This window comes from Chiloscyllium plagiosum, chromosome 2 (assembly GCF_004010195.1).
Source record: "Chiloscyllium plagiosum isolate BGI_BamShark_2017 chromosome 2, ASM401019v2, whole genome shotgun sequence".
Lineage (NCBI taxonomy): Eukaryota > Metazoa > Chordata > Chondrichthyes > Orectolobiformes > Hemiscylliidae > Chiloscyllium > Chiloscyllium plagiosum.
In genome coordinates, this window is record NC_057711.1 from 59,958,872 (window position 1) to 59,981,425 (window position 22,554).

At 40.0% G+C, this 22,554-nt stretch overlaps 1 protein-coding gene across 4 annotated transcripts in view; it reads right to left on the reverse strand.

Moving 5' to 3' along the window:
* Positions 1-22,554, reverse strand: part of fbxl17 (F-box and leucine-rich repeat protein 17) — a 778,005-nt gene that overhangs the window by 704,447 nt on the left and 51,004 nt on the right. The window lies entirely within an intron of this gene.

Here is a 22,554-nt window from a genome sequence, read left to right on the forward strand (position 1 = left end):
GCAGCATCTCAGAATAATTTTCCCGTCTTTAAGTATTATTCACAGATTTTATAACATATAAATTATTCTTCAAAAATGTAATATTAAATAGTAAATAGCATTTAAAATATTTTAATGTATGTAATAGACACTTTTTTTAAAAAATGGATATAATCAAGCTGCATTGCTACTGCCTTAAAATGACATTAGAATGACGAGAAAAATATGATATTTTGGGATTCAATCAAAGAGCATACTTAATTTCAAGGAGATTTACCTGAAGGATCCCTGATCCTTCCAAACAACAATATATTTGCCTGGTTTGTATGTTCTTTCTAACATCGAGCATAACATATTTTTACATTAAGTACTCAAGTCCTTATGATTCTGGAATAACATGATTGGGTGAATCCAGTATGCTAACAGTATCAAAGCCATGAAATACAAGCTGTATTGCCTGAACACTATTAGCATTTGAGATATCCATTCAGGGCTGTTCATTGCAGATGAACTTGCAGTGAGAGTGGGAGCATTCAGTGGTCACAGTCCATGCACGGACTGACAACCTCAGCTGAACACCAAAATTGTACCCAAATGGGCTTTCAAACAGATGGGGCAGGACGATGCTGGAAGATTTTTTTTGTGATTGCAAGCCTGTGATCAGCGTCTTATCAGAGGGTTTGGTGCTAGGACCCTTGCAGTTTGTTATGTGAAGGTAGACGGTTTAGTTCTTAGCTGAAAATGTGTTGCTGGAAAAGCACAGCAGGTCAGGCAGCATCCAAAGAGCAGGAGAATCGACGTTTCGGGCATGAGCCCTTCTTCAGGAAGGGTTGAAGAAGGGCTGATTCCTGAAGAAGGGCTCATGCCCGAAACGTCGATTCTCCTGCTCCTTGGATGCTGCGTGGCCTGCTGCGCTTTTCCAGCAACATATTTTCAGTTCTGATCTCCAGCATCTGCAGTCCTCGCTTTCTCCTAGAAGGTTTAGTTCTTAAACTTGCAAATGACATGAAAATTGGTGGCGTTGTTGATAGTGAGGAGGATGCCTCAGGCTGCAGTTTGACATTGATCAGTTGGTAAATTGGGCAGAGCAATGGCAGGTGGAATTTAATTCTAATAACTGCAAGATTATGTATTTTGGCAGTTCCAATAAGTGAAGGTTATGCACAACGAATGTTAGGTCCCTAGGGAGTACTGAGGAAAAGTCCTTGGTGTCTAAATCCATAAATATTTGTCGGTGTCAGCACAGATGGACAAGGTGGTAAAGAACGTATACGGGATGCTTGACTTCATTAGCCAGAGTGTAGAAAATAGGAGCAAGAAAGTCTAGTTACAAGTTAAACATTGGGTTAGGTCACAGATGGAATGGAGTGTTCACTTCTGGTCACCACATTATCAGAAGGAACTGATTGCACTGGATGCAGAGGAGATTCAACAAGATGTTGCCTAGGATGAAAAGTCTCACTTATGTGGAGAGACTGGATAGACTGGGTTTGTTTTCCTTCCAGTAGAAAAGCCTGAAGGGGGATATGATTAAGTCTCAGAGTGAGGGACTCAATTACTCGGGGTCACGAGTTCAAAGTGAGAGGGAACAGTTGAGGGGAGGTAGATGTGGAAAGTTCTTTATGCAGAGGATGGTGAGTGCTTGGAATGCGTTGCCAGCGGAGGTGGGCACGATCGTGTCATTTAAGATGTATCTAGACAGATACATCAATGGGCAGAGAGCAAAGGGATATAGACAGGTTTAGATAGATTATCTGGATCAGTGCAGGCTTGGAAAGCCGAAGGACCTGTTCCTGTGCTGTAACTTTCTTTGTTCTTTCTACAAAATTATGAGACGCATAGAGAGAGTGGATCATGAGAATCTTTCCTCAAGCTAGATGTGTCTAAAACCATACAGCATTAAATTTAAGGTGAGGAGTAAATAATTTAGAGGAGATTGGAGTAAGAATTTTTTTCACCCAGAGAGCATTAGATATATGGAAGGTGCTGCCTGAGAGGGTGGTGGTGGCAAATACTCTTGTAACATTTAAAAAACGTCTGGCTGAGCACTTAAAATGTCAGGGCATAGTAGGCTTTGGACCAGTTGAAGGTAAGCAGACTGATGTAGTTTGATGTTTGTTAGTGTTTTAAAAAATTCTCAAGGTCAAGGACCAGGCTCGCAGGAAAGTAGTCTGACACAGAACAAACAGTCAAGAGGCGAGTCTGCTAGAATATAAGTGTTTTATTCCCCGCAGCGTCGCCACAACCAGGTCTCGTACTTACAACGGGTCTGGTTTATACTCACTCTACGTGTTACCGGAACTGGGAGCCGTCAGTTCTCGTAGAGCGGTTGCCAACAACCCACGCTCGGCGGTTAAACGCAACCCCGGAGCAGACTCTACCGAACTGGAGACTTTTCCAGCTGATATACTCTTTTCCAGATATAAACATTCATGTGAACAGCAGAGCAAGGCTAAAAAACACATTCCATTCTGGTTACATACAGATAAGAAGATTCACACGGGAAGGTGTATAATAAGATTCACACGGGACTAAGCGACACCTTCCATTTTCGGTTAGATTCACACATGTATTGGGACACAATTTTAACCCTTTCACCACATTCCACTGCTTGGCCCAATACATGTGTTGCATTATGATTCACACATGTATTGGGACATAATTTTACACCACAGTTAGTCAGCACAGATATGTTGGGCCAAAGGCCTGTTTCTGTGCTGCATGATTCTCTGCTTCTGAGAAAAAAAGCTCAGCACCACCTTCGTAAGGGTAACTAAGAATGGTCAAGATATATGCTGGCCCAGCTAGCAATGCCCATATCCCAGAAATGAATGTAAGTAATTTTAAAAAAATATCTTGATTTGAATCAAGATATGAACTGCAAAATATTAGACTGGCAGTATTAACCTGAATAAGAAGTTCACAAAATGAAACAGTTTCTCAGAACTGACCAGAAAGCAGATTATATTAGATTTGGTATTACATAACAGACAATAGACAATAGGTGCAGGAGTAGGCCATTCAGCCCTTCGAGCCTGCACCGCCATTCAATATAATCATGGCTGATCATTCCTAATCAGTATCTTGTTCCTGCCTTATCTCCATAACCCTTGATTCCACTATCTTTGAGAGCTCTATCCAACTCTTTCTTAAATGAATCCAGAGAGTGGGCCTCCACTGCCCTCTGGGGCAGAGCATTCCACACAGCCACCACTCTCTGGGTGAAGAAGTTTCTCCTGAGCTCTGTCCTAAATGGCCTACCCATTTTTAAGCCGTGTCCTCTGGTTAGGTAATCCTGCCATTCCAGGAATTGACCTCGTGAACCTACGCTGCACTCCCTCAATAGCCAGAATGTCTTTTCTCAAATTTGGAGACCTGAACTGCACACAGTACTCCAGGTTGGTCTCACCAGGGCCCTGTACAGCTGCAGAAGAACCTCTTTGCTTCTATACTCAATTCCTCTTGTTATGAAGACCAGCATGCTATTAGCCTTCTTCACTACCTGCTGTACCTGCATGCTTGCCTTCATTGACTGGTGTACAAGAACACCCAGATCTCTCTGTACTGCCCCTTTACATAAATTGATTCCATAATGGGACAGGATTAATTAATGACCTCAGAGTAAAGTAGCAATGACCACATTATAATTTAATTTTACAACAGTTTGAAAGGGGAAAGATTGGTGATAACATCAACTTTTTAAATAAGAACAACTACACTGGCATGAAAGATTACCTAGCAGATGTGAACTGGCATACTAGACCAGGGGACAAATCAACAGAAACGCCTGGCAGACATTTGAGAAGACATTCCAAATACTTAGAATAAACATATTCCATAAACAAAAACATTCTGAAGGGAGAAGTGACCATATTTGGTTAACACAAGTAGTTAGGGAGCACATGAAACTTTAGGAAAAAAGTATATAACTTCATAAAGATGAGCAACAGAATACAAAAAATGCTGGAAAATGATTAAATGGTTAATCAGAAGAAAAAACTAGATTTTCAGAGGAAGGTAAAAACTAATAGCAGTAAGCAATGTGATTGTTGGTCTTCGAGAGAATGAGAATGAAGAGTTAACATAGTTGAGAAGAAAATGGTGGATAAATAAATAAATGTTTTGCTTCTATTTTCACTCTATCAGAGAAGAGCAATGGGCTCTCCTGTGGCGCAGTGGTAATGTCCCTAATCTTGGACCAGGAAACGGAAGTTCAAGTCCCACCTGCTCCAAAGGTGTGTAATAATATCTCTGAACACACTGATTAGAAAAATAGGTTAAACTTTTTTAAAAATCAGAAAGGGACATGGGAATTTAATATTACAATCATGAGAGCTGTGCACTGATGTGCAGGAGCAGCACTTTGCAGGGTTGACAGGCATGGGTATGCTGCTGTTGTTTCCATGCCTTGGTTGATGTCGGGTGTCCCACACAATTTCATTGCTTATTGACATATCGATGGCAGTTCGGTACAACTAAGTAGGTTGCTAGGCCACTTGTTATGATCCCAGCTGATGGTAATGCAGAACAAGGTAGATTTCTGAATGAAATCTACCTTGATTTTTGCGACTCAGTTACTTTGGAGATCACTGAAGATATGCATAAGAAGCTGTTAATACGATCTGAACAAAAGAACATAAATTTATTATGCAAAAGAATGGGGAAAGAAACAAAGCTGCTATGATTGCAGCTGGTGTCATTACTGGACAAGTCAGATCAGAGTCTGAAATGTGGCTTGATGGATCATACTTTATTTTGTTTTAATGAGATGATCTCTCACTGAAACATAAGCACACAATATTGCAGCTTTGGCTTTAACAATAAAATAGACATTTATTATGCAAATGACATGAAGATAAAATAGAACAAACCTAAATATTTGCATATAATGCAAATTTAATGAGTTGGAAGCATCTGCTTAGCAACAATCTCAATTATTCCAAAAATCACTCTTTTTCAGATTTCAAAACATCCCTTCATGTATTCACAATAACTGAATTTAGAAATCCAATCTAAAGGCTGAATAGTCCTGATTAGTTACAAGACCCACATAAGGTTTCACAATTTTTACAGAAGTTATTAAGCTTATTAAAACAAGTCTGAAGGAAATTAAATCAAATAAAAGCAATGGTTTTCAGTTAATTCACTTCAGGACTCCTGTTCCCAAAACTGGTTGATTGAACACATATCTGTTCTCTTCTGTACACTTTTTGTTAAGTCCTCTCTTTTTGTGAGCCAGACCACTTACAGTCACCACTTATTAACCCTTGCTATGCACTACCATTGTGCATGAGGCATCTAAATGAACTCTAAATGAACAGCACACAATTAATCAATCACAGACTGGCAATTCATAATTGATTTCTTCAAAAGTAATGGTCACAGAATCCTAACAGTGCTCAAAGAGGCCACGCAGCCAGAGTCTACACCAACCCTCTGAAGAGCATCCCACCCAAACCGCCAACCTATCCCCATAACCCTGTATCACCATCACTTTAACCTGCATTTGTCATCTATAGCTATTAAAATAATCAAGAATATCATATGCTTTATTTTCAGACTTAAAGGCAGCTTCAATGATTTGTGTACATATGCCCCCAGGTTTCTCAACTCACAGTCATAATGGTACAACAGGGGCCTATTCAACCAAAGAATCTTTGTAGGGCAATCCAAGTCAGTTCCATTCCCTCACACAGTCCTTGTACCCTGGAGAGTTTATATTCCTCAAACCCCATCAAATTTTCCTTTGGAATCGTTGATCATCTCCGCTTCAATTAGCCTCAGAAGGGACAGCACTAATATTAATTGTATAATAAATATTCTTTCACAAATCTCCCCTCAAGTTGCTTGCCTAAGATCCTAACTCAGTGTCCATGAGTCCTTGTGCCATCAGCTTCCATGAACAGTTTCACTTTTTCTACCACACCTAAACTTGTACACCTCAATCGCAATGTCCCCTAATGTTCTTTGTCCCAAGGTCAAGAACCACAACTTCTCCAATCTATTCTTGTAGCTAGATCCCTCATCCCTGAAAAGATTCTGACAAATTTCTAGTGCACCCTCACAACATTTCCATAATGCAGTAAATGGAACTGAATGCTATTCTCACGATGTGGCCAAAACAGCAGTTGATATTAAACATTAACTTTCCTTAATAAAGTATAATTATTATGAAGCACCAAGATCTAGATACATTGTTAACTATTCCCTCAGTATATCATTCCAAAGAACTTGCACAAGAAACCCCATTCCCTTTGATCTTGTACACTCACCATATTGTCTTCTGGTGAAATGCATGCTTAATTTTCTTAGTATTAAATTCCATCAACCGCAATCTGCCAATCCTCCAAGTTTTGTAATTTCACTTTTTCTATGTCCAAGATTGCTGTAAACTGTGACCCTAGTACTGACTCTTAGTTCATATCACTGCCTACCATCCTTAAGTCACGAATATCGGTGATCCTAATGTCGATGCCTGGAAAACATCAATATATGTAAGTGCACAAGTCGAGTTCATGTAAAAGCCAACCCATGAATTTTGGTTTATAATTTTGCAGCTGATCAAAGGGTTCATGATACACTTCCCCTCCCATGACTTCCATGTTTCTCACATAAAACAAAAAAGTAGCAGGTAAGAAACAGTGTTGAGGTAAGTCCTGGTGTCAATCTGCTTATCCATCAGCAGCTACATGAACTGATGCTCTGGTAACACTGTTTTCACGGACAACCTAAATCACAACCACAACTGGAAAATCTGCTGATCTAAGCCCCCCCACCCAAACTCAAAATAAACAGCACGACCCATACAACTGCGACTGACTGGTCTTCGCCCAGGTCATCCATGTCATAGCAACAGGTCATGGACAACTGGACAATTAATAGATTGAAGCAATTAGGCAATCCATCTACAGAACATAGAGTGCCCCAATTAAATACTCATGTAATCTCTTCAAAAATATTACTCATGTCAAGTCAACCCTCAAATTTTCACTTAAAATATTTTCAAAAAACACTCATATAATTGTATATACAGTAATGCCACTCAACTGACTTTAATTTTGTTTACAAGTCTATCTGCTCGTCAAGTGCCTGTTTTATACCCAAATATACATCAACCACACTCCACCCCTAACACACTCTAGTACTTCAAAGAAATCAATCACGAGTCAAACATAATTTGCCTTTAACAAGTCATGCTAACTTTCATTTATTAGTTCATACTTTCCCTAATGCCAAATAATTTTGCCTCAGTGCTTTCCCAACTTTGCCATGAGATTGCTTACAATTTTCTTTGCCAAAAGATGTCAACATTTGTAACCCTTCAGCCTTCTGGCATGACCTCCAAATTCACGCTGAACTGAAATGTTATGGTTTCTGCAATTTCTATCTTTCCTCTACACAGTAACCCAGGATGCATCCCAGCTGAACCATATGATATTTCTGCTTTGAATATTCCATAAGTAGACAACGTGTTTGTGTATGAGTATGTGTGCAAGGTATGCTTTTTTGCAGAGCCATTTTTTATGATGTGGAGTGCGATACTCCAAATGATCATCAGTAACTGAGATGATTAGGTTAAATATAATTCAGCTCCAATAATACTTAAAATAAAGGTCTGGCAAAAACCATTTTGGCTTTATTGGGGCTTTTCAAATGGAAGTGCGACACACCAATCTGATCACCTGACTTCCTATCATGATCTCCCAGACATTTTTCTCAGTACTGCATTAGTTATTGTGTACAGCACTTGGAACAGTGTCAAGTGCAGGAATAGTTTATGGGAGAAAGATCAAAATTTCAAAATTACTGAAGGCAGAAAGCTGGGAAAGAAGTGCATCACTTGTTTCCACCAATTGAGGGCACTTTGAAATCAACATTTGAAGAAATTGGAGCAATGAAAGTGGAGAAGGTGGAAGAATATCAGTGACAACATAATCAGATTATACAGCATTGCTGCAGCTGCTGCTCCACCTGATCTTCTTGTTACAGGTCTGGATAATTTAGCATTTTTTTAAACTGGCCTGTACTTTGCTAGCTAAGTGAGTAATCCTTGGCAGTTGATTTAGAAATAGTACATGAAAGTTACAATTTAGACAAAAGTACACAAGCGTAATTTGATTACAGAGTAAATACTTTGCATTGTTTTAGTGAGGCATCTTGCAAGAAAGGATGGAGAGCACATTACTCATACAGAGACAAGAGACCAAATGAGCAAATTTCACAGCTAGCCAACAGTGAGGCATCTCCTGCACATACCTGACCAACAGCAGAGACATGCACCACAGGATGTACTTGGTATAAGAACATCTTGGCTTGGTAAACGGCAAGCTAATGCTCAAGCAATATAGCAGACAAGTATACTACAAGCCCATGAACTAAAACTAGTTCAAATATGCCCAAAGTATGGTTTGGTATTTAAGTGGTCTTCAGCTGATGAGACAGAATAAAAAAGGAGGATGAGACAATCTCCAAAGGAAGTACAAGGCTGCCAGTCAGAGGCAGCAATACAGCAGTCTTAAGCAGGAGTAGCAAGATGCTTTATGGACACAGGTAATGTGAAAATCAACACCTCAACTTTCATCCATGGACCAACAGGCCACAAACATACTTAAGCATTTCGTCCTTATCCATTATCATCCCATCCAACACAGCACTTCTCTCTTACAGCCACAATGGCTGCATTCTCTCTTCTACCGAAGACTGACACAAATTAGTAAATTAATACCTGAGCCTTCAGTTTTTTCCCCAAAGTAATGGATGTAGTTGGGTATTTTTTTCCTTAAAATCAGGAACACCATGGTCACATTTAACGCCCACCCTGACATTGTTCAGAGAAAGTGGTGGTCAGCTGTCGTTTCAGCAACATAGCTTGAGAAACTAATCCAAGGAGGAGTAAGAGACTGAAGTTACATATAGGTTAAATTATGTGGCACTATCAATTTCATCACTGCATCACACCCCCATCACGAACAACTCCACCATCTCCAAACTCCCTTTCAAGACCACAGAGACCCAGCTAGGGTTTTGGAATTTCATGACAAAATATTTTTTTAACACATAGCTCTCAAATCATCAGATCACTGAAGTATTACAGTAAATGAGGCAGCCGGATGTGAAGTACTCGTTTAACACATATCAATGTCCTCCAGTTCCATGACTTCACTTTCTATTGGTTCTGTATTCATTCTTTGACATGCCACACACTTTGTAAAATCACCGCTTTTGTGGCTTGTCCTTATTAGTTTCATAACTCCATAGATCTTCACCAAGATAAAATGTGGGACACCATTCCAGCAATTCAAATGTTTTGAGTGTGGAATGTCATCTCCTAAGATTATCCCCCCAATTTCCCAACTGACATACCAAAATATTCCCAAAATTTATCCATATCCTTCGGTGAAAAGATTCACTGGTTATTCCACAATAATCAATGCCTAAAACAAATTATGATTCAAAATAACCATACAGAACATACATAAATGAGCCTATTTCATTAAAATTGTTTCCCTGCAACTGAAGTAAAGTACAGCTACGTTAAAAAGACTTAACTCAAAGCATTTTCATATTTGTTAGCCGAAGTTTACATTAACTTGAGCCATTAAAGCCACCATAAATCCATGACTTACTTTTGACATTGGCCATTTATCAGTCTTCTTTACAAGAAGTATTTTACAACTAACCAAATTTAAAAAGCATATAATTTAATTGCACAGTTGTTTAATCAAGTCAAAAGTCAAGATTTGTGAAAAATAATTCAATCCCACAGACCATACAGCCCACTTCACAATTCAAGATCATGGTTGACTTTCGGTTAAAACTCCTTTTGCCCAGCTTTTCCCCATAACCTTTGATCACCTAGGATATCAAAAATCCAACTTGCTTGGTAATACAGAACTTAAACATTGCTAACAGGAGATGAGCAGTCAACGCTTTTCATCCTGGACTCATCAGAACCAGAGTGCAGGAAACAGGCTTGGGAAAAAAGGACACTGATTTATACAGAAAGAGGGTGCAGATTGATTGGCCCATGAGTGACAGAGATGCAGCAAAATTAATTATCAATCTTACGTGCCATCCAAGCAGATAGCTTCTGATCCGCCAGGATGTTGCAAATAGGAATGCAGGAGAGATTGGCACTCATCATGACTCGTTTCCTTCATGAAAAAGGTGTAATGCAAGTATGGCGTCTGTAGTGATTGGAACAAGGTCAGCCAGTGGAACTCATAGAATTAGTTCCCTGATTGGCCATATTAACAGTCCTGATCAGGGACCACTGGCAGATAGATAAGAACATGAGTGTCAGACATCCTGTTAACTCTGAGCTGGCTCTGAGGGAGCTCAATCAGCATCCAAGGACTCTCCACATGTAAATACTGTGTGACAGGATACCAGTTTCTGTGGAGTTATTTCAACTTCCTTTTGTTACATAAAACAGATCTAATATATCTAGCTTCTAGCACATACAAATGTATCTCACTGTGAGTCCAACTAAGGATCTTGAATTAGTTTCCTATATACCTTTTCGCACATGCCAAGTTCTTTAATAAATGATTTCCAACAACAGAATCAGATCTAATTTTGGGCAAATCTTTGAGGTTTGTAAGCACAGGATGGTTGAACATGATTAGCATGCTGCTCCCCAAAAATGGTCAATGCAGTGTGTTGTTATGATCCACCAGACATTGAGACAAAATGTGGACATACCTGTACATACCACAACATGGAAATTCATGTACAACATTATTGGTTTATGTGGTTACCTCGATAGTAATTGGCTTTTATTGGATAAAACCAGTCGCAAAGTAGCAGTGTGAGATAGCTAGTTTCACTTGTTCAAATTTGAGAAGCTTTCCCCCCTCGGGTAATCCAAAGCCAAATTAAGGGGTGGTGCTCAAGACCAAGTACAGGACGTAGGCCCTTTCTTGAGTTTTGACAACATACAACGAATGATGACTTGTACCCATTATCATGCAGGATACTTTTAATATGCTCTATTTCAACTTCAAGTTCACATTGCAAGCAGATGGCCAGGGCTCAATTCACGAGATTGCCAAGATGATTGATCTTGCAGTGCCTATTAGAGCCCCAATGCATATATTGACCAGTAGGCTTTCTGTAGCAGTAGAGAAATCTTTAGCTGATCTCTCAACTAACACTTTAAGGAATGGGAACTGAAAAGTTACCTATTTTAAACAATTTATGAATTTTGAATTATGTTCTATTTCAATTCTAGTTCCTCAACAACACTATTCCACAGTTCTGCTTGTCTTCCTACTTTGACTTATTTCTCTCTTTCAGATTCTGCTAATACTTACTCCACATTTTTTTCAATTCGCTGATCATGCATTTTTCTTAGTTGCAGCATTTCAATCAATCTCAACAAAAATCTCTAAACTTCTTCCTCAATGGAGGAGGGAAATGTCAGTGAATCCCTTCAAGAATTTCTCTTTCCTATCAAGAAAAATTCTCCAAAAATATCTTGATGTTCAGGTACGTGAGAACAAATCTCACAATAAATGTATACCATGACCGAACTGTTTATTGTTTTTTTTAGATTAGATTAGATTACTTTACAGTGTGGAAACAGGCCCTTCGGCCCAACAAGTCCACACCGACCCGCCGAATTGTAACCCACTCATAACCCTACATTTACCCCTTACCTAACACTACGGGCAATTTAGCATGGCCAATTCACCTGACCTGCACATCTTTGGACTGTGGGAGGAAACCAGAGCACCCGGAGGAAACCCACACAGACACGGGGAGAACGTGCAAACTCCACACAGTAAGTCGCCTGAGGCGGGAATTGAACCCGGGTCTCTGGCGCTGCGAGGCAGCAGTGCTAACCACTGTGCCACCGTGCCGCTCACGTTCACCTTCTGTTGTTCATCTTCAACAGAACCCTATACGTCACAAGTAAAGCCAGCATGAAGCATCGTTCGGGAGATCTGAATCTCAGTTTAATTTTTTTCTTTTGCACTCTTTTAAGAAATAATAGTTTGCAATCATCTTTAAAACACAGTGTAGCTGATGAATAGTAGAGTACATTACACATCACATCATTTTCATCAAGTTTTCAAAGTTGCAAAGCAAGCAATTATTTTTTAAACAAAGGAAAATGCAACACTATAAACTGACAACCTGTCTGTTCTGAATTTAACTGTCTCCTTCATGATCAACAAGCCTATCATAACTCCAGGACAGCAGCATCTTGTGTGGTTCTGAAACTTATTTATCGCACAAATGAGAAAACTTATAATGCAAACATCATTTGTACAGAATTGCTAAGAGTTACTACAGAAAGATATCACTATACACTTCTACCACTCTTTGCAAGCATGGGAAAACAAATTTCTGGAAAGGATCGCAATAAAAGATCTTTAAAATAAGTCCACGGTTATGTAAATAATAAAGAGAATACATTGTATTCAATTTATAAACAACGAGGAAGTAAATATTTTTGGCTTTCCCAGTGGAGAGTGGAAAAGAACCAGAAAGATCAACAAAAATCACACATTTAATATCAGCATATGCAAAGATAAATGGTCCCAGCCAGCATAATGACAAGGATACTATATCTAACCTAATAGGACTAAGGAAGGATTGGCTCAACAAGCACACACTCCTCTCAAATACTGAAGTCAATGGAAATGAAAATTAGCAGTCAACAAAGGGGCAAAGGATCAACATCGCCTGTTTCACACTATCTGCTAAAGTCAAAATTTCTCCCATTATCTTTGCACGGAATTCAAATCATTTATCAAGTTATGATGGAGAAGAAATTCTAACAAAAATGCCATTGCTGGAAAAAAAGCACAAACCAAATTTAAGAAGGTTAGGAATGTCCATAGACCTATTAATCTTGTTCAGTTCCAAAAACTGTTTGGGGAAGTATGCTGCAAAATAACCACTATTTTCAAATCACATCAAGTTGCTTCCCAACTCACTTGATTTTTGTACCTGGATCAATCTTGCACCAAGACTGAAAACTGAAATTTGATATAATTATTTTCATTGTAAATACATTCTCAGGGGACATGGGCTAAATTCTGTTGGTGATTGGATCCTTTCCAGTAAGCTGATTGCACAAATGTACAAAGGTCACCCTTGGTCATTAGGAATCATATCAGGCTAGGAGATTAGCCGTCACAACCAGAAGTTCACTGGTTATAAAAGCTTGTTTTTCGCTGGTTGGGCCAGCATGTATTCCTATCCCCAATTTCCCTTTAGAAATTATTGGTAGGCTGCCTTCTTGAACCACTGCAGTCCATTTGTTGTATGTCAAGTCACAAAACTGTCAGGAAGGGAATTCCAGGATTTTGGCTGAGCAAAAACAGAAGAAGGGCAATATATTTTCAAGTCAGGATGGTATGTGGCTTGTGGGGAACTTGCAGATAATGCGTTCCCATGTAACTGCTGCGGTAATCCTTCTGGAGTACTTGTCATGGATTTGGAAGGTGCTGTCTCAGGAGCCTTGGAGAATTTCGACATTGCTGGAAAAATCCTTGGTGGAAGGAGTGAAGATTTGTGGATGTGGTGGCATTCAGGCAGGCTGCTTGGTCCTGAATGGTGTCAAGCTTCATGTGTGTTATTGGAATTGCATTCATTCAGGCAAATGGGAAGTATTCCATCACACTCCTGATTTGTCCCTCGTAAATGGTAGGCGGGCTTTGGGAAGTCAAGAGGTAAATTACGCACTGAAGAATTCTTAGTCTCTGACCTTAGCTACAAAACTTCTATAACATTTGTTTCTGGTCAATGAAAACCTCCAGTTGATAGTGGGAGATGCAGTAATGGTAATTCCAATAAATTTATGGTTAGGGTCTCTCCTGTTAGAAATGGTCACTGCTTGGCACTTGTATGGGGCAAATGTTACTTGCTAACTCAGAACTGGATTTTGTCCAGGTCTTTCTGCATTTGAACACAGGCTGCTTCAGTATATGAGGAGTTGCAAATGGTGCTAAACACTGTGCACTCATCAGCAAATCTTCTAATCTTATAATGGAAGGTAGGTCATTGATGAAACAGCAGAAGATGATTGGGCCTAAGATAGTACCCTGAGGGACTTGTTCGGGGATGTCCTGACGCTGAGATCATTAATCTCCAATAACCAGAATCATCTTCCTTTGTGCCAAGTGCGAATCCAACCAGGAGTGAGATTACTACTGACTCTCATCTTTCAAAGGGCTCTTTGGTTGCATATTTGGTAAAATGCAGCCTTGATGTCAAGAGCAATTAGTCTGCTCACCTCCAACTCACATTTTTTTGTTTAAAGGAAAAGAGTACATGAACCTTCTTGAGATCTTGACAGACTCTGTTTTTGTATTTAACTAACCATGAAAACACATTAGGTCTGTATTAAAACCCTCCACTAAAGACTCCAATTTCTCCATACATTCCATGCCAATTGATCCATCCCATTCATCCCCATGGCTCTTTGAAGCTCCTAAACAAGTGCTATATCAAACAACATTATCATCACAGATCCAATCACTTAAAGTCAAGTGACCACTTCATTACAGGGAGAATTTCAGGGCTCCAGATTTAATTATCATCAACTTGTTTAAAATACCTATCCACTGTATTGCAGACTGGGCTCACATGTTTTCAAATCTGTACAGATATGTAGAGTAGAAAAATAATCAGCTCCTGCACTTTATGCTTATTCAAACAGCACTTACAAATAATTTATTGATGGAAGCATTAAATAAAAGCATTTCAAGTCTAACAGAAAGACAATTACAATTCCATAACTTCAGCAAGTTAATGTTTGCTGCTTCATCAGCATAACTACTACCATGAAATTCATCATCATTTGATATAGCAGACAGAGTCCAAACATTCACTGATGAATAAAATAAAAACAGAAAGACAACCACAAACTTTAACAATAACAGTGTAATCTACTCAGAAATGGTCTATATTTCTGAATATTCACTTTCCTTTTCTCGGAGATGTTTTAGTAATTTAACAAACACAGGAACTAACATTTAATATTAAATTTTATTCATGTGGTTTTTTTTGGATGGCAAAGGCATCAATGTCTTTAGTACGTCAAAACATAAGTACCTCAGCTTCCTTATGCTGTCGTAATGGTGGAGAAGGCGCTAGTGGTACATTAGTGGTATTGCTACTAGATAAGTAATCTAGAGAGTCAAAAAGTCCTGCTCCTCGGATGCTGCATGACCTGCCATGCTTTTCTAGCACCAAATTTTCTGACTGATCTCCAGCCCTCATTTTCTCAGAGTGATCTAGAGACCAAGGCTACTGCGCCAGGAGCATGGATTTGAAACACACAGTAACAGATGGTGAAATTTGAGTTCAACAAATTATGAAGCTGCAAATAAATCAGAGTCTGCTGACCATGAAACCATTGCTGATCATCATTAAAACCCAACTTGTTTGCTCATGTCCTTCAGGGAAGGAATATCTGCCGTCTGCACCTGGGCTGGCCTACATGTAGCTCCAGATCCAAGAAATGTGGCTGACTCTTTATTTTCACTGGTTGGGTATTCTAGAACTAGGAGGCACAATCTAAAATTCAGGCCAGACTATTCAGAAGAAATGTTAAGAAGCACCGCTATACACAAAAAAGGTGGTAGAAGTCAACTCTCAAAAATGGCAACTGATGCAAGACCAAACATTAATTTTAAATTGGAGATTAATACCTTTTCCTTTCAAAAATGTATCTAAGGTTATGGGCCAAAGGCAGGTATATGGAGTTCTGTCACAGATCAGCCATGGCCTCATTGAATGGTGGAACAGGCTTAAGAGGCTGAATGGGCTACTCCTGTTCCTATATTCCTTTGTGAGTACCTTACTCAAAAGGGTAAAAAAACATGTAAAATTCTACATATGTAGCATCCAGCAGGAGCCTTATACAATGCATAATACAGGAATTAAATGTAAACTAACACACTTTTGAACTTCATTGAATAAAATGCAGAAAAAAGAATCACGCCATCAAGTTAGCAGAAAAGAGGAGAGATCAAAGCAACAATCCGGCACCTCTTGGCCCCACAAAAATAAGGCACCAATTCGAAAAGATAAATGGCTCTTCTATCTAAATCAGACGGATAAGACTCCTCACCAAACAAAAAAGACATAATGCATGGGCAACAGGCTAGCAACCCAATCAACATGCTTCTAACTCTTCTACCATCCCTTTATCACCAGATGGAGTCTTAAATCTCCTGAATTTCAATGATCAAGCTGTTCTAACTAATATCAAATGAAGAATCTCAGTAAAACAAACATTTCATTCAATACAGAAAATATACCTCCTGAGCAACACTGTTCTGATTTTAGGAGCAAGTCACAGAGAAAGTCTAGATTTTACAAGATATATTAGTTAAAGTTCAGAGGGGCCATCCCAATGAACCAGCAAATTTATTCAAGTGAGTAACTGAGCAAGACCTAAAAAGGCCCCAAGTTTAATCATATACCTTTCCTGAAATAGCCAATCTCAGGCACTTATTGATAGAGCGAACATTTATAATTCACAGAAGTGAAACGATTTCGCAGAAGTTAAAAAAAAAGCCTTGGTTGCAACTTCTGATTACTGAGTCATATGGCTATCAAGAGGAAACACAGTTAGGTTTGGTTGTATCAGTCTCCAATGTGGTGCAACAGTTCATCTGTTTTGTCAAAACTCACATATGAATAGTAGTGTTACCAGAGGGTGAATAGCACATGAAAATTGCACTTTAAAATGAAATTAAATGATCTCGAAATGGCAGGAGAGATTATAAAAAGGCAAAAATAGAAAATAGAAAAAAAATGGGTTCATGACATGTATATCTGCACCTCCCCAGGCAAGACAGTAGTAATTGCATTTATATTGGAAAGCTAACTTCCAGTCCCACTGCTGTAAGATTACTTGCTCCATAATTGCTGGACAGTTTCTGCAAGAACGAGACAAACTTTAAAAGAAGCATCAGTCAGGTCTTGAGCATGAGGCCAATCTAACTCCATTAATTTCTTCCATGCCTACAAAACACCTTGATCTGTTATCAGAACACGGGATTACTCAATAAGTGCAATAATAGAGTGTATTAGAACTACTAACATTAGAAGAATATTTAAAAGGTGACCAGTAACCTGAACTTCGGATTTCTCTTCGAAGATATTATTGTTCCAGCAACACATGTTGAACTCAGTTCAGCAAATGCAAGTTAATTTTGGATTAGGTATGTGTTTCCTTACGAAGCAGGAAAAGCATATTTCAATTGACATATTCGGTAACATCGGTTGAGAGCAATAATTCTTTTAAACCCCATTTCCAGAGGCCACAAACAAAACTATATGTCAAGCTATACTGCTCTGATAATGAAAGATAGGTAATGATGAGATTTAGGACTATCATCTGAAACAGGCAAGCTTTCAGGTGTGTTCTCAATACCAATGGTGTTTTTTTTAAACTGCTTTTGGGCTGGGAGATGTACTTCCATGATAAGTGTCGTTTACGAATCTCTGTCCAAGGAAATGAAAATACATATCATTATTCTGAATGCTTTCCAATGTTTCAGTGCTTTAGACCATCTGTAATCTAATAGTATTATCCAAGTTCTGTGGCCTAAATAGATCAAGCTTTTAAATGGTCCCAACCCAGCCTCATTTTACCAATTCATTGGCATATGCTAGCTCAATCTTTATGTATTTAGTTTGTATTTACTTCTCTGCTCAAATCTAAAATATCAGCTTTATTCTATGTAGCCAATTAAAACAGAAGATAGAGGACAATTTAAACTCAACATTGCTTACATGTTTTGCCCAGAAATATTTTTTACATTCACCAACAGCTTTTGACTTGAAATTAAAATAATTACAGATAGTCGCTTTTGATGGATTTTGTGGCCATAATGCATTCATAAACAGACTATACATTTCCCAAGTAATTCTGTACCTGCTATAATCAATTTGTCTGCGCAATATTAAAGCCGAGATGGTAAAAAGTCACCGCGCATGCTCACTTTAAAAAATGATGTCTCAAAGTAAATTTTCTAACAGTAACTGTCGGATTTTAATTTATTTATAAAACCAGATTTAGTGAAACCATAAAGCCCATGGTGAATTCGCCACTTAAGTGACCAAAATACAGAACTCTGCTACTTTGTGGGTTCCATATCAAGACAAACAAAGGATTTGCATAATTTAGGATCTTGTACAAACCTCATCACGTCCCAAAACGTTTTACAGTCTGTGGGCATATTTCAATTTACGTTCCTGGCAGCCCTCAGTCCTCGCTCTCACTGCTCCATTTTTGTAGCAGCAGTGGAAGCAGCGAGAGCAAGAACTGGGGCTGCCGGAAGGTAAATAAATTGTTTAAAAGCTTACCTTGTGCATAGGTGGAGCACACGCTGAGCAGGTGCGGACACAGGATGGCTGATTAAGTGAGGTAATATATTTGGGCAGTTGCTCCACAAGAAACACTACTTAGGTAGTGTCCCCCACCCATCTTCCTCCTCTAACTAAAAATATAAGATCCTGAGTGCAATACGGTAAGTTACTAGTTTTGTTTCCACAGTCTGTTTAGGAATTCAGTACAGTGAGTGTGGACGGTAGGGCAGTTGAATGCTCCTCCTGTAGAACGTGGGAGGGAAGGGTCACACTGACTTCATCTGCAGGATGTGCACATAATTCCAGCTCCTTGGAAAGTGTATTAGGGAACTGGATCTGGAGCTAAATGAACTTCGGATCACTCGGGAAGCTGAGGGGGTAATTGAGACAAACTACAGGGAGTAGTAACACCTCAGGTACAGGAAAAAGGTAGATGAGTTACAGTCAGGGGACAGAAAGACAGTGTAGGGATCCCCTGTAGCCATTCCCCTGAATAACACGTAGACCGTTTTGGATATTGTTGAGAGTGGGAGGGGAGAAACGACTTACCAGGGGTAAGCCACGGGTACAGATTCTGGCACAGAGTCTGTCCCTGGAGCTCAGAAGCGAAGTGGGGGAGAGGAGTGGAGCATTAGTTATTGGGGACTCCATAATTAGGGGGACAGAAAGGAGACTTTGTGTGAACAAGAGAGACTCGTGGTTGGTGTATTGCCTCCCAGGTACCAGGATCTGTGATGGCTTGCATCATTTTTTTGGGATCTTTAAGGGGGAGGGGGAGCAGCCCCAAGTCATGGTCCACATCGGCACCAATGACATAGGTCGGAAAAGGAATGGAGATGGAAGGCAGAAATTCAAGGAGTTAGGGTGAAAGCTTAGACCTAGGACAAACAGAGTTGTTATCACTGGTTTGTTACCCGTGCCAAGTGCTAACGAGATAGGGAATATAAATATTTATATAAAAAGAGAGAGAGAGAGACAGTAATTGAACACGTCATTACAGCAATGGTGCAGGAAGGAGAGATTCAGATACCTAGATAATTGGCCCTCATTCTGGGGTAGTGGGATCTCTCCAAATGGGATGGTTTACACCTGAACCAGAGGGGTACCAATATCCTCGGGGGAAAATTTGCTACTGCTCTTCGGGATGGTTTCAACTAATTCAGCAGGGGGATGGGAACCTTAATTATAGCTCCAGTGTACAGGAGGTTGACAGTAGTGAGGTGATGAATAAGGTTTCAAGGTCGCAGGAGTGTACCGGCTGGCAGGAAGGTGGTTTGAAGTGTATCCACTTCAACACCAGGGCATCTGGAATAAAGTGGATGAACTTGCAGTATGGGTTGGTACCTGGGACTTCAAAGTATGGTCATTTCAGAGATATGGATAGAGCAGGGACAGGGATGGTTGTTGCAGATTCCAGAGTTTAGATGTTTCAGTAAAGGTGGTAAAAAAGGGGGAGGTGTAGCATTGCTGGTCAAGGACAGTACTACAGTGGCAGAACGGAAGTTTGATGAGGACTCATCTACTGAGGTAAGAAACAGGAAAGGAGAGGTCACCCTGTTGGGAGTTTTCTATAAGCCTCTGAAAAATTCCAGACATGCAGAGGAAAGGATTCCAAAGATGATTCTGGATAGGAGCGAAAGTAACAGGGAGTTGTTACAGGGGACTTTAACTTTCCAAATATTGACTGGAAAAGCTATAGTTCAAGTACTTTAGATAGGTCAGTTTTAGTCCAATGCGTGCAGGAGACTTTCCAAACATACTACGTAGATAGGCCGACAAGAAGCGAAGTCACGTTGGATTTGGGACTGGGTACTGAACCAGGCCAGGTGTTAGATTTGGAGGTAGGTGAGCACTTTGGTGATAATGACCATAGTTCAGTTACATTTACTTTGGTGATCGAAAGGGATAGGTATCTACCACAGGGCAAGAGTTATTGCTGGGGGAAAGGCAATTATGAGGTGCTTAGGCAAGATTTAGGATGCATAGGATGGGGAAGGAAACTGCAGGGAATGGGCAAAACTGAAATGTGGAACTTGTTCAAGGAACAGCTACTGCGTGTCCTTGATAAGTATGTACCTGTCAGGCATGGAGGAAGTCATCGAGCAAGGGAACCATGGTTTAGTAAAGAAGTTGAATCTCTTGTCAAGAGGAAGAAGGCGGCTGATGTTAAGCTGAGGCATGAAGGCTCAGCAAGAATGCTTGAGAGATACAAGTTAGCCAGGAAGGACCTAGAGAGAGAGAGAGAGCTAAGAGGAGCCAGGAGGGGACATGAAAAGTCTTTGGCACGTAGGATCAAGGAAAACCCTAAAGCTTTCGAAAGGTATGTCAGAAATAAAAGAATGACTAGACTAAGATGAGGGCCAGTCAAAGACAGTTATGGAAAATTGTGTGAGGAGTCCGAAGCGATAGGAGAGACGTCAAATATTCACACAGAAAAAAGTATTCACACAGAAAAAAGACAATGTTGTCAAGGAGAATACCGAGATATAAGCTACTGGACTAGAAGGGATTGAGATTCGTAAGGAGGAAGTGTTAAAAATTCTGGAAAGCATGAAAATAAATAAGTCTGCTGGGCTGGATGGGATTTATCCTAAGATTCTCTGGGAAGCCAGGGAGAGGATTGAAGAGCCTTTGGATTTGATCGTTATGTCGCACTGTCTACAGGAATAGTGCCAGAAGACTGGAGGATAGTAAATGTTGTTCCCTTGTTCAAGAAGGGGAGTAGAGACAATTCTGGTAATTAAAGACCAGTGAGATTTACTTCGATTGTGGGTAAAGTGTTGGAAAGGATTATAAGAGATAGGATTTATAATCATCTAGAAAGGAATAAATTGATTAGAGATAGTCAACATGATTTTGTGACGGGTAGGTCATGCATCACAAACTTTATCGAGTTCTTTGAGAAGGTGACCAAACAGGTGGATGAGAGTAAAGCGGTTGATGTGGTGTATATGGATTTCAGTAAAGTGTTCGATAAGATTCCGCACGGTAGGCTATTGCAGAAAATATGGAGGCATGGGATTGTGTGTGATTTAGTGGTTTGGATCAGAAATTGGCTAGCTGAAAGAAGACAGAGGTGGTGATTGATGGGAAATGTTCATCCTTAAGTTCAGTTACCAGCGGTGTAACGCAAGGATCTGTTTTGGGGCCACTGCTGTTTGTCATTTTTATAAATGACCTGGATGAGGGCAAAGAAGGATGGGTTAGCAAATATGCGGATGACGCTAAAGTCAGTGGAATTGTGGATAGTGCGGAAGGATGTTGCACGTTACAGAGGGATGCAGATAAGCTACAGAACTGGTCTAAGAGGTGGCAAATTTGAATTGAATTTAATGCTGAAAAGTGAGAGTTGATTCACCTTGGAAGGAGTAACAGGAATACATAGAGTACTAGGCTCTTGGTAGATGAGCAGAGAGATCTCGGGTGTCCATGTGCATAGATCCCTGAAAGTTGCCACCCAGGTTGAGAGGGTTGTTAAGAAGGCATACGGTGTGTTAACTTTTATTGTTGGAGTGATTGAGTTCCGGAGCCATGAGGTTATGCAGCAGCTGTACAAAACTCTGGTGCAGGTACAGTTGGAGTATTTCAAATGGAGTTCAATGTAGCTAAGTGTGAGGTGATTCACTTTGGTAAGAGTAATAAAAAGATGGGGTACTGGGCTAATGGACGGATACTTGGTAGTGTGGATGAGCAGAGGGATCTTGGTGTCCATGTACACAGATCTATGAAAGTTGCCACCCAGGTAAATAGTGCGGTGAAGAAGGCATATGGCGTACTGGCTTTTATTGGTAGAGGAATTGAGTTCCGGAGTCCTGAGGTCATGTTGCAGTTGTATAAGACTCTGGTGCGGCCGCATCTGAAGTATTGTGTGCAATTTTGGTCGCCATACTATAGGAAGGATGTGGAGGCACTGGAACGGGTGAAGAGGAGGTTTACCAGGATGTTGCCTGGTATGGTAGAAAGATCATATGAGGAAAGGCTGAGGCACTTGGGGTTGTTCTCATTGGAGAAAAGAAGGTTTAGGGGTGACTTGATAGAGGTGTACAAGATGATTACGGGTTTAGATAGGGTCGACAGTGAGAATCTTCTTCCACGTATGGAGTCAGCTATTACAAAGGGGCATAGCTTTAAATTAAGGGGTGGTAGATATAGGACAGATGTTAGGGGTATATTCTTTACTCAGCGAGTCGTGAGTTCATGGAATGCCCTGCCAATAGCAGTGGTGGACTCTCCCTC